General features: G+C 48.6%; 1 long non-coding RNA gene across 1 annotated transcript; it reads right to left on the reverse strand.

Annotated features, from left to right (window-relative positions):
* Positions 1 to 3,514: 3,514 nt before the first annotated feature.
* On the reverse strand, positions 3,515 to 4,212 carry LOC130683944 (uncharacterized). The gene is made up of 2 exons (XR_008998079.1): positions 3,750 to 4,212; positions 3,515 to 3,632 (listed from the first exon to the last, which is right to left on the reverse strand). It is a non-coding gene; the product is annotated as an uncharacterized LOC130683944 (long non-coding RNA).
* Between the last annotated feature and the right edge of the window lie 14,108 nt (positions 4,213 to 18,320).

Consider the following 18,320-nt stretch of genomic DNA (forward strand, 5'->3'; position numbering starts at 1 on the left):
CCACCCCCTGGCCTCCCAGCCAGGCCATCTGGGCTCTGTGGTGGAGGGAGCTATTTATAGTGGCAGTGACTGTGAGAGCCTGGGGAATAAACAGTGGTGGCCAAGGACTTTGGGTGCACTCATCCTCTGAATTAAATTCCTCTCCAGCTGCCTGTAGCATCAGGAGGCTCAGACAGGAATATGAGCTACAGGCCCTGATGTAGCTTCCATGGGACATGCTGTGTTGGTTCTTAGAGCCGAGAGTCCTTCCAATGCAGCTGAGGAAACTGAGGCCCACGAAAGAGCAGCTGCTTTACCCAAGCATGCATTCTGCTTCCAACGGCCTTTTTGGGTGGGCTGGCTTCATAAGCTCCCTTGGAGCAAGTGTGGATTCTGCACACTTCAGCCTCTCCTTGCACTGTGGGGCCGCTTAGGAGGGTGTGGGTTCTTTCTGGGTGTGAGCTTCTGGGAGCTGACACCTGCTCAGTGCTCGAGGGAACAGACAGAGCCTCCAGTTAGGGAGTCAGAAGTAAGTGCTCTCTGGAGCCTGCCCCTGAGACGGCACTTATGGGGCATGTTCTGGGGCCATCTCAGAACAAAAGCAGGCAGGCATCCCCATTCCAGGGTGGTGTCATCTTGAGCTGCTTGGAGGAGGCAAGGGAAACCCTTAAAGATGGTGTGCCAGCAAAATTTTGCTAAGTTCCATTTAAAAAGTGAAGTAGAATGAGCCTGCATGTGTGTGATGTGTGCAATGGCTGTGTATGTGTGTGTGATGTATATACATGTGATGTGTGCATGTGTATGTGTGTGATGTATGAGAGACTTCTGTTTAGTGAACATATACACATTTATGTGCGTGTGCCCTTGTGTACATGGGAATGTATGTGTGTATCTGTGTTTTGAGTGTGCATGTATTAGCAAACGTGTGTGTATGTAGGCATGTGTGTGGTGGGTGGGCATGTGGATAAGAGCATATTATATTTGTACATTTATGTGTCATGTATAGGTGTATGTGTGTGTGTGTGTGTGTTTGTGCATTTGAGGTTTGTGTGTGTGTGTGAATGTGTGTTTATGAAGAACAGCCCAGACCATGACATGTTATTGGCTCCTGGCTCCGTCGCCTCCCAGGGGAGAAGGCTGCAGGATGGTGAAAAGCCATCTGTGCTGGACAGTCCTCCCTCCAGTCACCATCTTTTGCCCCAACGTTTTCCTGCTAAAGGCTTTGTCTGCATTGTAACACTGGTTTTGTGTTTCCTGAAGATGATCTATCCTTCCCACTCAAGATGTGCATATTCTTTGAGGAAAATTTGGAAGATACAGAAGAGTACAAAGAAGAAAATGAAAATCACCCTTAGTCTTGCACCAGAGTCCTGGCTGTGGTTTTTTCATATCACTTTCCTCTCTGGGCTGCAACTGTAACTTGCAGAGATAAAGAGGAAGGAGCCATGAGCACCATCATCACTCAGGGCCCGTGAACTTGACCCTATGTAGGGCAAGTCTTTGGAACCTCAAGAGTCCTAAGTTGTCTTCTATTGTTTGTGAATCCCTCCTAGTTCACAAAGTCCTTAAGGCAACTGGTTTGGCCTGAGCCGTGAGTGAAGACACACTGACCTGGGCTAACTCAGGCTTTCACTGACCTGTGGTCTCTTGGGCCAGCTTGGTTTGTTCAGTCACTAACTCTCCAAGCCTCAGTTTCCTCATCTCTAAAATGGGGTAAAATGAACTACCTTGAAGGGTGGTTGTCAGGGTTAGAAATCCACACCCCATCCCACAAGCCCTTCTGTTGGTGGCCCTGGCAGTGGCTACATCTCTGCTGTGGCTCTAGTTCCTGCCAGGTGGCCTTGAACCATAGGCTCTGGTAACCCCACCATCTTCCTTTGTCCCTTCTGTTCTGGCCTTTGTGGTGGCAGCAACAACTTCCTGCTGTTACTGAGCTCTGGGTCACCTCATCCAGTTTGGCTCTTCCACAAGTCAAAGCTGCAAAACAAATCCCCTGTATTAAATTCCCTCATTTGAAAGACCTTGGATGGTTTGGGTTTTGTGCTGAGAAACCCGATACAGACATAGCATGTGTGCATAGAGGATGCTCACAGTGTGGCACTCAGGTCTATGTCTGTGGCCCCTTTTGGGCTTGTGACCTCACCAGGTAACCCTTTTCTAAGTGAGGAGGTCAGTAGCCAAGCCTTCTCCCTACTCTTGATAAAGCCCTAACTAGGCTCCTTTAGCTTTTTAAATAGCATGGCCTAATGGTAAGAGAATAGGCTCTGGAGTAAGGTAGCCCTGGGTTTGAATCTCAGATTTACCATTACTAGGATGGCCTTGAACAGATAAATTCAGCTCCATTATCTAAAACCAGGGGTTAAGAATAGTGATTCACAGCAATGGTGTATGTAAATGTTTGAGAGGAAGCTATCATGTTAACTATTGTGATCATTATCACCACAGTCCTTTCTTTCAAGAGCTTGGGATCTTTTCACTTGGATGTGGGTCAATGGACATAAAAATGGCTCACCCCTATTCCTCCCAGTGTCTCTTAATACGAAGGGCTCAAATATTGTTGGGAAAGGGATGAGAAAATTTGTACAGGGGCTGAAATCATTGTGGAAAGGACAAATGAAGACCCGTGATCTTCCCTTTCAGTGTTGGCCTCAAAGCATCTTGAGCAGGTTGTGGAGGTCACCAGAAGGATGGGGACCTCTCTGTGATGGAGGGCTGGGCCTGGTGGGGTCTTGAGCATGCAGACCCAAGGTCTGGATGGTCACAGCAGGAAGGACAACTTAGCATATGTGTGACTGAGGACAGATTCAAGGAAGTGAAGAGCAGCAACCTTGGACACTAATCTGCTTCTTCTCCACAAGACACTTAGAAATAGTTCTCAGAATTCACCTGCTCCTTTTCTCTTCTTGGCCCATGTTACTTGCTTCCACCTGGAACGCCTTTCCCTTTCTTGTCTGTCCAGTAAACTTCTAACATCCTGCAAGACCCAGTTGAGCTAGCAACTACAGGGGCCTTTGGTGACATCCTCAGTCAGAATTAAACACATCATTTTCTGTGCTCTTAGAGCTTGTACATTCTTCCATGTGGCACTTAGCACCGCCTCTTCTAGATACTCCTAATATTTATGTGTCCTTTTATTATAGCACTTAGCACATCATCCCACCAACTAGCATTATAGTTTATACATCCATTATAGCACCTATCACATTCCTATAGTAATAGTAGTAACAACAGTTGGTAACTGTTGAGACCTTTAAATACATGCCGGGCACTTTGCCAAGAGCCTCACATGTATTACCTAATTGCATCCTCACCCTATGTGGTGTCCCCAGCTCACAGATGAGTAGACAGATTGGTGTTCAAACCCAGCCCTACCTGATTCTGGAGTCTGTGCTCTTAACTGCCATCACTGTTCTTGTGAACCCCAGGGTGAAAGAGGCTTATACCCACCTTTGTAAACCTGGTAGCTGGCAGGGTGCCTGTTACCAAGTGAACACTTAATGAACGCCAGAAGACATAAAAAAAAATTCCATTGTGCTGATGTACCAAGATTTATTAAATCATTTCCCTTTATGCCGCTGTGAATATTTCCGGACACATCTCTCTTCTTTGGTCTCTATTATTTTCTTTGGGTCAGTTCCTGGGAGCTGAAAAGTCTGGACCGGAGGATGTGGCGCTTCATCACGCTGCCAAGTCATCTTCCACCTCCCCGCCACGCCTCCTGCAGCGCAGGGGCAGACTCAGCCCTTGGCAGCCCGCAGGCCTCTGCTCACCTTGACGTGGCGCCCGCCGCTGGCCTCCCACTCCGACCTCGGCCGGCCGCACGGGTGCTGGAGCTGCGCGCGCGCCGGCTGCTTCCAGCTGCGCGCCCCGCCTCCCTTGCCGCGCTGGCGGCTGGATTCAGCCTGGGGGAGGGGAGCAGCCCCACAGGCAGCCTCTGACCCCTTCACCGCCCCGGCTTTCTAATTTGGAGGGATTGGAGGTGGGGGGAGAAGGGGGCGGAAGGAGGCAACGCCGGGAGAAAAATGTAGGGCACACGGCGGCTGGGAGACGGGAAAGGGGTGGCCCTGAGTGTGGGGTTGGTGGTGTGTGGTTAAGGCTGCAGTCCCCTTCCCATCGCTGTAGGGCTGGGGCGCAGCAGCTCCCGTTATTTCTGCAGACCTTCCCTCCAAATCCTTGGCTTACAGAAAGGTACATTCTTGCCCTGAATCGGGGCTGGAGGTCTCAGCAGTCTCCCTGCGTGAACGCTGTCTCTTCTTCTTCCCTGCTGGAGGTCTCAGCAGTCTCCCTGCGTGAACGCTGTCTCTTCTTCTTCCCTCCCCTTTTCGTCTGTCTATGTTCACATCCTTTTCTCCAGGCATTTCCACTCCACCTACAAATAGGAAAAAGCCACAGACAACCTGAATGGGCCAGGGACGCCAAGGTAAGACCAGAGACGTCTAGTTAAGCACAAAGATACTCAGTTTGACTCACACACCTAACCTAGTTAAGGGCGTCATAACCAGTTGAGACTAATCTATATTTGGCTGCATGTTTCAGGGTTGCCAGAAGTCCAGGATGCTCAATTAATTTCCATTTCAGATAAGCATGTTATTTTTAGTGTAAGTATGCTCCATGCAATATTTAATATCAGTATGGCCCAAATAGTGGGATGCATGTAACACTAAAAACAATTATTCATTGTTCATCTGAAACTCAAACTGAATTAGTCTTTCTGGGTTTGTATTTGCTAAATCCCTTTAACCCCAGGGCATTTCCCTTCTTTTATTGAATTTTAAAAGCTCAGAATTCTGAACCCCTCCCCCACTTCAACCAGCTTCCCTCTTTCACCATCTTGGAGGAGGCCTGGCTCCTAGACCCATGCTCTTTTTAATTTCCCTCCTTCCCCTGGGTTTTATTTACTTTAGCAAAGTCACACTAGGTCTCAATTTCAAAATCTTTGATGTTATTACCAGAGACTGGGGTTGAGGCAGCATAAGTTTTTAGGAAGGTTTCTTCAGGACATTGGAAGGAAATTAAACTTTGGAAAATATGCTTGAATTTTTTTTCTTTTTAAAAAGCAAGTCTGTGGGTTGGCTCCGTTATGGTCACGGGAGCACGAACAGTGGAGTTAAGGCCAAAAACCTCATTTCTCAAGCCACCACCAGCTGCAACCCCAGCCGAAGAGTGACTTATCTCCAGCTGCACTGATGACTTTCTCAGAGTTTCCAGACTCAGCCGAACTTGCTCAGGGAGGCCCTGAACTTGTGGGCTCAAAGGAATCTGAGAAATAAGTGAGACCAGGGCTTCCCAAACTATACTGGGCACACGAATCCCCTACAGAGATTTTACCAGTCTCAGTGTCCAGGTCCAACCCTAGACTTTTAACTCACAGTCGCTAGAGATGAGCCCCAGGCATCATGATCTTAAAGAAGACTCCCCAGATGATTCTAGTTTGAGACGCCCGGAACCAGAGCTGTGCTCCCCAATGGCTGCTGGGTAAATACCCCAGCTCCCTTCTTCTTTGTAGGGATAACTTAGAGGCACATGACCCTCTCCTGCTGGTCATCCTGGGCTGTCCAGGCACCGGAGCAGTAACTGGCTCAGAACAGCACCCTTTCTTGGCTTCCTTCCCTTCCTGGGAAGGCAATCAACAGAAACCAGGTTTGGGGTCTGGCTTCCTTTCTTCAACTATCTCACCTGTCTTCTTCTGTATTTCAACTTTATTCTTGGCTGGCTTCCCGCATATTCCAAGCCTGCACACTCCTTAGATTGTATCTGAGGTCCAGAATTTCCAGGCTCACGATAACTGGATCACCTCTGCACCACTCCCTGTAGCATTCCACGGCAATTCCTTGTGCAAAATAACTTCAGTCTGGAATATTTGTACCAGCCACTCTGCCAGGGGGCTAGGATATGCTGAAACTAGCTTATACCAGTCAAGTCCCACCCTGGGCCAGGGCAGGGTCAGAGACACAAATGGTTGCCATGTGATGAGAGAGGGGAGGAAGGATGAAGGGGTAGGGTGCAGTGGGGGAGTAGAGAGGCTGTAGGAGGTGCCCAGGGGTCCTAAGTTAATTCTTAGACAAGGCAGTGTCCTTCTACAGCCATGTTCTCTGAGGCTCTCAAACTGTTGTATCAGCTCCTGGCAAAGTTGTCCTTTCCCCACTGTAGGAACAGTTGCCCGTTGCCCTTGGCTGTGTCTACGGAGCGGGGAGTGGGCACACGTCCTCCAGAAGAGGTTCAGGGACAAGGGCTCAGGTGCCTGTGATTCATTAAGGAAGTTCTCCCAGGAGAAGCTCGGAGGGATTGAAGAAAGCAGATCAGAATAAGGAGGAGGCAAGATCCCACAGAGGGTGTCTTCAGCTGGATGCTTTGGGGAGCTCTGGAGTGTGAGGGACCCTTGGGAGCCTTTTGACTCAAGGCCAGAGAGCTGGACTTCCAATCTTCAGCTCTCATGAGTCCTTCAGCAAGGCTGGCAGGCTGGGAGAAGAATGAAAATTCTAGGCACCTCTGGCTAGCTGTGTCCAGGCATGGAGGTCCTGGCAGCCTGCAGGATGCCCCGCAAAGAAGAGCCCCAGAGGCGCACTTCCTGAGGCAAAAACACTTCAGAGCTGGCAGGGGTCAGGAACACAAAATGGTTGCAAGATCTGAGGTGGAGTGCTGGGTAGAGTGCTGACACCGCTCAGTACAGGCTGCTGTGGCCCAAACACCCAGCGGAGTCCACACCTCAGCTCTCACTCATAAACCTGAGGTCTCAGGCTCTGACCCTCAGGCCCCGCCCCGCCCACAGATGCATTTTGCGTAGCCCAGCTGACTTGATAACGCCCTTAGAGCTTCTGAATTAGTTCTGACATTTAAATCTCAGGTGATTTTTACACAAATGTCCAGATCTCTGGGTCAGATTTTTTATCAGAGGCCCACATCTCCACACAGCCACAGTTGATGGGTGTCACAGAATCTGCCTAACCTGAGCATTCACCTGGTGGCCCTGATGCCACAGTCCCCACCACTATTGTATCCCAAACATTCGCTCTGTTATTTTTATTATAGGAAAGCTAAGAGGAAAGAGAAATATTTTTTATACCCACATTTCTAAGGTGGAGGAAAATGAACGGCCAGAGGTTGTCTAATGTGGATACCACATGTGTCCCTACCTGCAGAATACAGCCCCCAATGACACTATGGAGCCTGTCTCACAGTGCCCACTAGACTCAGTGGGCATTTGAGTTTGCTCCTCTTGCTCTGAGCTTTGCGCTCCCACCAGACTCTTGCTTTTCCACTAATATCAGCCACGCTGCTTCCCCTCCCCCAATCCCATTTTGTTAAAAGCAGCTGTTTTTTCCCTTCTACCTTTCCAAGTGCTGATTTCATTTATTTCCTGACAAAAGTTAGGAGCCAGGAGGGAAATGGTTTGGCAAGAAATCAACATGCAATGGGAGAAGAAGCCAGCGTGGAGAAGGCAGCTGCTGGGCAGAGGTCTGGTATGAGGGGTCTGAATGCAGACTGGACCCAGGCTCCGAAGACCCCAAGTGGTGAGCAAACCCCAGGGCTCAGGGAGCATCAGCCTCACTGGAATTTGCTTGGTCTCCTCTGAGTTGCTCTCAACAACTTCAGCTGTGTGGGTCCCAGAGGGTTCTTTTTCCCCAGTAATTTTTCTCTGTGTTACAACTGGAGAGAGGTTGCGAGAAGTCAGGGAGATATGGAGGGGAAATGGCAGGGCCCACAGTAATGAGTCAACTCCCATCTGCTCAGGTCTATGTGGGACTTTTGAGCACTATGTTGCACATCAGTGGTGCTGGGGGAAGGAGATTTGAGAGGTAATGAGATGTTGAAGAGATACCCAAAGACATCTTGGCTTCTAGGCTGGCCAGCAGGCTGACCTGGCTCAGGACCACTTCTTGGGGCTCACATGATCCCTTGCTATCAGCCCAGCCACAGCAGCCCCTGAGTTCTCGTTGAAATCTCCCTCCACTCCCAACCTGGCCAAGCCAACACCTCTAACTGAGTTCTGGGAAAATTCCTTTCTCCTTTACTATGCCAAGATGGGGCTGAAAATTTCCAAAAGGTAAACTTAACTGAGACACGGAGGGGAAAACCTGGGGCAGAAAAACGGGTGAGTTTACAGGGTGCAGACAGTTGAGCCCAACTTGACCACAGGTCTGGCGGAAGGCCGCTCGGAGGGCACGGTGGGCAGGGTTGCTGTTCCTTGGAATTCCTTGACGCAGTTGGGCCTGATGCGGAGGCCTGCTTCCAGCCCATCGGGGACCGCCTCATCCCAATGAACTGGATCTTTTGAGTGATCTATCTTCCCCCCATGGGTATAAGTTATGAAACTCCCCTCTTTGGCAAGATTCAGCAGGGAGGCTGCTGGGCACTGGGCTGCTGGCGCTGCATTGGACTCAGCCCTGTTTTCTAGAATAGTTCCAATTCAAAATCCAAACTTGTAAATTGTACTTGGGGAAGCAGAAGCTCACAGGTAGGGAGCTTATTTCCCTGGAGACCAGCTTTGTGATTGCCATCGTGGCTCTGTCCCTCCTTTCCTGTCCCTCCCCACAGTGTCACCAATGCTCTGGAATGAGAAACCAGGGAATGTGGTTTTCTCCATCTGTCCCTGCTTCCAGCTCATTGCCCTGGTAGGAGTCCCCCTGATCCACTCTGACCCACGCTCTGTGGGCTACCACTTGTCGATGCCCATTTTGTGCTCGCTGATACTAGGGTTTAAGAAGTTTCAACTCATTTCACTGTCAGTGCACACTCATGGTGGATATTCACACCACCCCATTTTTGGGGTGAAAGAAAACAAGCCTAGAGAGATTCAGCTGCTTGTGGATAGCAAGGAAGGAGTTTAACCCAGCTCTGACTACAGAGCCTGAACTCCTAACTACCTAGGGTGCTGTCATCACAAAGCTGTGGGCTGCAGGCCTCATAGATGCTCAGGCTGAACGCAGGGAGGGCCAGGCGGCCCTGGGTGAGTAGGGTCAAGCTCAAGAGCATTATCTTTAGCATCCCCACTTCTCTACACCACAGTGCATCTTGGGATCCCCACCGTGGGCCCTGCCCAGCCAACCAGAACCCCACACCCTGGCGTTCCCATCAGTACCATCAAAACTTTCCACAGCCCATGCGCTGCTGGGCAACCCTGGATGGAAATGAGTTTTATTCATCATTGTCTCCACTTCTTATTGTATGGGCAACACAGTGGCCAGTCCACACTCTGTATTTGCTGGTGAAACTGACTCCTACCTATACCTGGAGTCCATGTGACCCAAGTCCCTGGGCCTCACCCTGCCAGCTCCTGCTGCCAGTGCTGGAAATGGCCATTATAACATTCACTCTGTAAAGGCCACCTGGATAATTGCTTTCTTTTTCTAAATCTGAGTTTATTCAAAGAAAAATGACTTTGGCTTGGCATGTGAGAAAGGTCAGGACATTACACTGTTGGAAATGTGTATGAGCTCGAAAAGAACTGAGAATTTTCTGAATGTGTACTTCCTCAGACCCTGCACACTGGGGTGCTTCACCCATTTTGTGGTATCAAAAGTGTTTTTAAAAGGGCATCTGGACGCACTTTAACTGGTTCTGTCACCCTAGAGGTGCCGTGATAGATTTGCTGGCCACCTCGGTAAATGGGAGGACTTCATTTTTGATTAAAATATAAAAAACTACAACACTCATTCTGGCATCTGCCAACACTCACTCTTCTTTCCTTTCATAAGCAATTGTTTTAAAGTTTTTTTAATTTCATGTTTATCTTAATTTTCCATGACTTTTCATTTGAAAAATTTTGAACCATAGAAACCAGCTGCAAGACTAATAACTATTAAATTCACTAATAAGTAACATTCTGCCACATTTGCTTTAACTCTCTCTCTCTGTAGAAACTTATACATTGGTCCAAAACATATATCAGTAATATTTCCTTCTTTGTTCCTTTTTTTTGCTTTTTACTGAAATATTAGAGAATAAGTTACAGACATCCTGACATTTTACCTAGATATTTCTGCATATTATCTTCTAAGACTGTGAACATTCCCCTTCATAAGACAAAACCATGATCACATTCAGGGCTTAACACAGATACAAACCTAGTCTCCCCCTATGGCCCATATTCAAATATTGCCAGTTACTCTAATCACATGTCTTGCCTTCCATCCACGGTCCAATGACAGCGCTTTGCCTTGCACTGATGGGTCTCTTCAGTCTCCTCTCATCTGGAACCTTCTTCCAACTGGCTTGGACATTTGTGACCCTGACATTTTAAAGTGTTCAGGTCATTCATTTGACAGAATACCCCTCAATTTGGATTGCTGCTTCTGAGGAGATTCAGGTAAAAAAAATTTTTTTTTTGCAGGATTGATCTGCTTCTATTTTATTTTTGAATAGCTGATGTATTTACATGAAATAAAATCCAGAAGCTATAAAAGCATACATACTTCAGAGTTGCCATCCTTCCTGTCCTCAGCAACCCATTTCCCTTCCTGGGAGACAAATCACATTCCATGTTTCTGTGTCTTCTTCAGAGACAACACCAGGGAAACGTCTCCTGGTGGCTCCTGCCTCTAACCAGGTAGTTCAATGTGTGTGTCTGTCTGATTGTGTGACTTGCTTGCCTAGAAACCCTGGAAGGCCCTTGGAAAGCTAAGACCCTCACAGGATCTGGTGCTTGGGCACTGACTGCCTCTCAGCGCACTTCACCCCACTCTGTTGCCTGCAGGGGCCCCACCACAATGTCCTCCCTTCCAGCCTCTCCCATCTGCTCCAGATCCTTGTACCTGCTGTTCCCTCTCTCTGGAGCACTCCTGGTCCCGTTCAGCTAACCCACTTCTTGTCATCCTGTGTGTCTCATCTACCAACCCATTCCTCCAGGAAGCCATCCTCAAATCCCAGGCAGGGATACGTCTCCCACTAAGTCCCTCTCAGGACATCCTGTTCCCCTCTTGCTCCAGGGGAAAGATCCATTTCTAATGGGGCACCAGGTCCAGTGCCTGGCATGTCACAGGCTTGCAATAAATATTTGTGGAGAGGGCATGTGCCTGGGAATCCTCCATATCCTGACAGGAGGCATCAGAGCAGGGCTGGGGGCAGGTGTGAGGGACCCCAGGGCTGGGTGCTGGAGAAGGTTCTCTGTGGTGACCCAGCAACAGCAGGTCCAACCTGGGGCCAAGATAAAGAAGCAGATGCCTGGTGGTAGATGGTGCTCAGCCGCTCGTGGGCCAGCAGGTGAGCGGCTTCCACCTCCCCAGGCCTGGGGCTGGGAGTGCTGGGGAAAAGCGAGCTCCTAGGGGACCAGACCAGGCATCGGATCAGCAACTCAGGACTCAACTAGACAGGGCAGGGGACCCAAGGGCCTGGTGCTTGGGCACCACTGTGGGAGTGAGAAGGCCCAGGGATCCTTCAGGCTTCTACCTGGACCTGCCAGGAGCCACCACAGACAGTGTGTTGCCCTCTCACCAAAGGGCAAGGCCGAGGCCCAGCAAGGTTAATGACAGACTCTCTTCAGTGGCTGGGGCAGAAGGCATTGGGCTGACTTTTGACACCCGAGTTCTACAGTGTCCCTTGGGCTAGGAGAGGTTAAAGCGGGAACTGAAAAATCTCTGCAGACTTTTCACACTTCCATCCTGAGGCAGAGGGAAAAGTAGAGTTCACGACAGCATCTTTCTCTCCTTCCTTCTCCTTTGAAAAGAGAAGCAGAATGGAGGCTAACAGACCTTTAATGCACAGTACACCTCCATGGAGAAATATATTCATAGAAAAAAGAAAAGTCCCCATAGCGTAATTGTACACAGAAATGGGTTTGTTTTATTTTTTAGGTTTTTCTGTGACTTCCAAATTTTTTCTACAAGAAATACTAACTAGCTTGTACTTTTAAAAAAACAATAAATAAAACCTTTTCAAAGATTCATACACCTTCCTTGAGGGTACTTGGTTGTACACTGGAATCACCTAGGGACCTTTAAAAAGACCGATACTGGGTCCCACCCTAAAGTGATTCAGAGTTAATTGGTTGGGGGTGTGTGACCTACTCAGGTGACTATAGTTACAGCCAAGTTGAGAGTCACTGACCTAAAAGGAGTATACACTAGAGAGGCCAAATGAAAGATATAGTACCATTACTGAACATCTGTATCCAGGGAGGCCATGTTCAGTTGTTTGAGCTGTGCACTGCATCACTGCAAGGACACCCCTTACATAGCCTAAAGTGTGAACAGTGCCTCCTAGGAGCTGTGCAAGGTGGCAGCCTTGCAAAACATGGATATATAATTTATATATTTACAGATAAGTAATTTTAATGCCGATTGCCTTTGTTAACTACAACCCTCCAGGCAGGGAGTAAAGTGACTTCACTAAGCATTTTAGAAGACTTAATTTGTGTCATCAGGGAGTTTCAAATCCAAGATACCAGCAAAAACCAAGAGCCAAGGTGATCACATCTGTCTGGAAGCATGGCTTGCACTGCACACTGAGGACAGACGGGACAGGCCTGAGAGGGTTGGGACGTGTGCAGAACACAACTGCAGGCAGGAAGTGCCAGCCTAGTGAGTCAGACTGTGGCTGGGGGAGCACTGTGGGGGCAGTGGGGCAATGTCATGTGGGGGCCTTCAGCCTAGGCCATGAAGCTTTCCTGCCCTTGGATCTGGGCTGGTCTTTGACTTCTTTTGATGAAATGCAGTGTAAGTCATGATACATCAGTGTGGAGGCTGCTGAGAACTGCAGCTTCTGTCTTTGCCTGTTGAACTGCTGCTTCTTGGAACCTAACTGACATTCTGTGAGGAAGCCCAAGTGACTGAGTGGAGAGGCTCACACAGAGAGGAGAAGAGCTTCCCCGAGCACCCAGCTGGCAGCCAGTTCAGCCCAGCAGCATGACTGAGGCCATTTTGTATCTTCTGGCCATTCCAGGGTCTCAGCGGACACCGCACAAGGCTGAAGAACCAGCTGGTTAACCCATAGAATTGTGAGAAATGATACACTTTTGTTGTTTTGACTTTCCAGGTGTTAGGGTTTTTTGTGACACAGACATAGGCTGTTGAAGCAGGGCCATTTCTGCTCCGCAGCTGGGAGCAGACCAGCCTGCTGGTAGGATACCTGGGTTGGACTGGTTCTGGGGCCTTGTAGGTATAGAGATAAAGGCAAATCCTAATAAAGCAAGGTTTTACAAAAAATTTATATTTATCAAAGTAATATTACATGTGGTAACAGCTCATACACTAGAAAAGCTTACAACGAAAGAGACTGCATCTCGCTGCTACGCTTGCCCCTGTTCACCCAGATCCTTCTCCCCAGACACTTTTGGCACTTCCAGTTCATGGTTTTGCCCCAGACTCCAAACCACAAACATGTACCTCCATTTCTTCAATTACCGTCTTCCGACAACAGCTATTCACTCCACGATAGCTAAGATGAGGCTTTAGCTCACTACTCCCGGAGTCTGAGCCTCTTGTTACGATTTTGGGTTCCTGTAGGACCAACTCCTAGTCCAACAATAGCTTCTGATTTCTCTCAATTCCCCACTTTGTAAGATGAGATCCACTCCCCTGCCCTTACTTTCTGCTTTTCTCCTCCCTTCAATAACCCAGATTTTGTGGCTCTGCTTTGATCATGCCACTGAACTGCATCACTTATGTAACCTGGGTGCAATGGCTTCCTGGGAGATCACCCTGGAATTCTTCCAAATCAGATACAAAATTGTGTGTGTATTTAAGTTCTATTTCCTGGGAGAGTTCAGAACTTCCATTAGATTCTCAAAGGGGTGTTGAGATCCAAAGGTGGAGTATCAGGCCTTCTACTTCCATCTGCCCACCAGACCCACCGTCACTATCTCCACCCCAGGGCCCAGGGGCTGGCGCACATACCAGGTGCATCAACAGTGCTCACACATTGGATTTCTGGCTGGGTTTGACCAGTGTGGAGCTCTGGCAGGGGCCAGCACAGTGACACAGAGTGAGGAAGGACATTTAATCCCACAGCTCCCTCCCTGTCTCACTGAAGGACCTCTCCCTTCAGGACAGCCTTCTCCAAACACTCCTTTGTTCCAGTAACCACTCTGTCTTTGGGGACTGAAGGTGCCAGGGTGATAATGGCTTAGTTGCCCTAGACCCAGATCACTGCGTGGTCCCTTGTGGTCCCACACACCTCACCCTCACCTTTGCAAATAGCCCCATTGGTAACCTCCCTCAGATTATCCTAATCTGACCATGGTATTTGGTTCCTGTTGGGACTCCGTTATCCACTGAAGAGATTCCTTGGACACAAACTCTGAGATGTGTGGGAAGGTTTCCGTGGAGTGTTTTGGACAAAGGGAGGAAATCAGCCACAATGTTGTCTCAGTGGGGGTCTGAGCTGACCACCCCGTAGGGGATCCGGAGCTGGGATTGCCTCTAGGGTTATCCAGAATCCAGGCGCAGGGCCAGGCCTTTACCCACACCCCCAGATGAGCAGATGCCAGTTGGAGCATAACCTTGGGCAAAGTGGATTTTTTCCTGTGAGGGTTGGAGCAGGCCCTGGCCCTCCTCTGGGGCCCTTGGGGCCTTGCTTGTGGAAGGGGAGGAGCACCATGGAAACCACCACTCGCCTAGCCCTAGGCTGGCCTTCTGGACCAGGTTTTCTGTTCTCTGTGTCTTAATCCCTACCATGTCTGTCATATAGCATGTGTTCAGTAAATGTTTGTTGAGTGAATGAGTTGAGTAACAAGCTTCTTTGATGGATTAAAATTCATACCCTCAGAGAGCTCTTGTGTATCATGTTTTTGACTTTTTGTTTTGAAATACTTCACAGAAAACTTGTAATTTATAGGACAAACATCATCCAGATTTCCCAATTGTTAACATTTTTCACTCTCCCCTCTCTCTCTCCATATGTATAGCATATATATGATGCATATAACATACACACACATATATACACATTCATGCTACTATTATTCATTTCCAAAACATTTGAAAAAGTTGGGGATCTCCAGCTGCTTATCCCCCAATGTTTCAGTGTATCTACAAACACAGGACAGCTTTTTACATACACTTAGTGCAATTTATTAAGTCCAAGAGATACAACATGGGCTCCAGGCTCTTCTCTGATGCAGGATCCATGTGCACATTTCTTAGCTGTCCTTATAATGCCCATTACAGAAGCCCCACTCCTCATCAGGGATGGCATCCAGGTCACACCCTGCATTCAGTTGCCATGGCTCTCTGCTCTCCTATCTTTGTCCTTTATGACGTGGGCATCTTTGAGGACCACAGACCACTTGTTTTGGGAATTGTTCTTTGGTTTGGGTCTATCCTTTTCCTTATGATGAGATTCAGGTTATGCATTTTTTCCAGAATCTGATCCTGCCTAGCACTCTCATCTCCAGACAAGCAGGCTCAACGTTCACAGTCTCTCATCATACAAGGAGGGGCTGCTATACCCAGTCTCTGTTCCTCTGCCAAGGTCCAAGAGGTACGTGACTTACTCCAGGTGGCATGCTTACTGAACGTCTGAGATAATATCCAGCTACCCTCAGCTGTAGCTCAGAATTTTTCCATATCACCTGGTAAAATAAATGACAGTGACAAACACGTTTTTGTCCGCAGCCTTTACTCTTGGACTTTGCTGGCCTTCCTAACCCGGCTATATGTTGTGTTAATTGGAGTAATGGGTGGGGAGGCAACCGGAAGATGCCAGAGGCTGGAGAGGCTAAACTGATTTTCAAAAGAAAGGACTCAGAGCTACACTCAGAAGGAAAATCTCCTGGGGAAGGTGTGCCAGAGAAAGGGAGGAAGGAATAGGGGGGAGCCATACAGAAAGCCAGCAGGGACTGGGAGTTTGAGAGCGACAGCTGAAAGGTGGGTGAGGACCTGCCCTGTGCTGGGGACTCCGGAGAGGGAGACAGGTGACAGGGGTTTTAGAACCCGTGGTCATCAGCTGTGGGTTTGGAATATGGTTCCCTCCCAACTCCTTCCTCTGCTTCTTCTAGAGACTTTAGAAAGACATTTAAAGGCTTTGGGAGAGGACCCTATTTCATTTGATTCAGCTCTGTGCTCAGCCTGGATTCCCGGGGGCGCAGTTATGTTCTGGTTACATATGAATGGAGGTGATTTCATTTGGGGTAACTGGGAGGGTGGCTTTTGGGCAGTAAACACTTGACAAGCAGGATGTCCTGATGGGACCCAAAGGGCTTCTGGAGAGCCAGATCATCAGGGTTGATGAGGTGGAAGAGACCACAGAAAGGGCATCTTATTTCCTTCTGATTATTTTACAAGCACAGGTTTTGTGTCCCCAAAGAGGCTGGACATTCCAAGGCAAGAGTATTGGGCAGGAACTTGCTCTCCCACATTCTGCCTGTTGAAGACCCTCACCTCTTTGGACCTCAGCTTCTCCATCTGTAAGATGCAGCTATAAAGCCCGCCTCTCAGGATGCATAAGATGATTAAACAAGAAAGTGTATCTGAAAGCAGTCGATGGGCTACAGAGCACGGTGTGGTGGGGAGGGTGGGGGCACATGTAACCTCATGACCCGCCCTCCTGCCATTTGGGATGGAGCCACTGCCTGAACAGCCCTAGGCTTCTCGGTGTCAGAGAGCACTCTTGGTTTTTCCTGTCCCTGCTTCCCTTTGTCACTGTGGAGACAGATACCCAAGAGGGACTTGAGGCCTCTGAGGGTCTGTCAAGGATGCTGGGTCCTGTGCAAGGAGACTACTTTCTGGAGAAAAGCAGGGGAGGCCTTGGAGAAGTCCCCTGTCCCCAAAATCTCCCCTGTGAGCTGCCACTAGAGAGCCTCTCATTCTTGGTCTGGAAGATGGAACTATTTTCAACAAATGACCACTAACATTTCAAATTTCTTTGGGAGAATACCTCTTCAGAGCAAACTAACAAATTATCTCCAATCCCTTCGGAGCATCAGAGTCAATCCTGCAGTCCCATTTCTGGTCTCCACCTCCCAGGCTCGCCCTGCTTCCACTCCACCCTCCACTCTGCTGTAGGCTTATTCTTTCTAGATGACATCACTCTCAGCTCAAAATCCTTCCCTGGCTCCCCATTGCCTGGTGAATTAAGTGCTACCTCCTCAGCTCTGCTTTCCAGTCCCTCCATCTTTGGGGCCTGCCTTACCTTTCCCAGTCAGATCTCAACCATTCTTCTCCATGTATCTGCCCCTCACTGTTCTTAGATATTCCCTGGGCTTTGCCGCTGCTGGACCTTTTTCTAAGCTCCTCCTGCCAAGAATGTCTTCCTTCACTCATCTCTACCTATCCTCCAAAGCTCATCACAATTGTCTCCTTCAGCAGGCACCATCCCCTCAAACTGCCACCCTCCGCATATGGTCTCTCTTGCAGCTTGTTCTTCGCATTGACCACTTCCCATCTTGTTTTCGTTTTTTGGATACCATCAGTGGGTGCTGGAGACTATCTTGTGCATCTCTTCCCTGCTCTTGTTTCAGTGAGATCATGCTGGCTATTTGAAATCAACCACGGTTGATTCTTGCTAGGAAAATCAGCAAACACTACAAATCAGGCCCCCTCACCTCCACCCCTTCGGAGAGCTGGCTTCTCAGCACACCACTGGATCTCTTCCTCATTCCCTTCACTAGATTGTGTGCTTCATGAGGGAAGGTAGAGATTCTCTGCAAGTCCATTCATCCTCCTATCAACACTTCATGACGTGCACTATGCTCATTAGGGATCCAGTTTGCTTGAATGGATTGACGCACATGAGAATCTACTGAATGGGACATGGGGTGGGTAAGGTACTGGGGTCAGCATTAAGGGGGAGAGCATTAAATTAAGAGTGGCACTGAACATTAAGTTTCCAAAAATGATCTTTTTGTACTTCATTATGTCATAGACCAAAATGCCCCCACCAGTCTTGTCTCCCTTGTTTGGAAAATTATAATAGCTCTAATTTTCCATCTATGATCGATTAAAGATAGGCACAAATTTCTTTGCTACTCTTCCCATTGAAATGTGGAGTCTGTGTCCCTTCTCTTGAATCAGGTGAGGCTTTGTGGCCACTTGGCAAATAGAAAATGGTAGAAGTGCTGCTGTCCTAGTTTCTGGGCCCAAACCTACAGCATCTGACAGATTCCACTTCCTTTCTTGGGACACCTGTTCTGGGATCCTGATCTGCCATGAAAGAGTTTGACTACTCTGAGCTCCTCCTGCCAAAGAGGTCCCATGTGAGTGCTCTGATCAATGTTCCAGCTGAGCCCAGCCTCCCAGCTGTCCCCACCAAAGCACCAGACCTGCGAGTAAACCTCCTTTCACTTCAATCCACCAGCCCGCCAGCAGGACACTGAGTAACCACCATAGATGCCACCAGGAGCAGAAGAATCACCCAGCCTAGCCCTCCCTGAATTCCTGACCCACAAAATCATGAGAGGTAACAGAGTG

The sequence above is a fragment of the Manis pentadactyla genome, chromosome 5, assembly GCF_030020395.1.
Source record: "Manis pentadactyla isolate mManPen7 chromosome 5, mManPen7.hap1, whole genome shotgun sequence".
In the NCBI taxonomy this organism is placed as follows: domain Eukaryota; kingdom Metazoa; phylum Chordata; class Mammalia; order Pholidota; family Manidae; genus Manis; species Manis pentadactyla.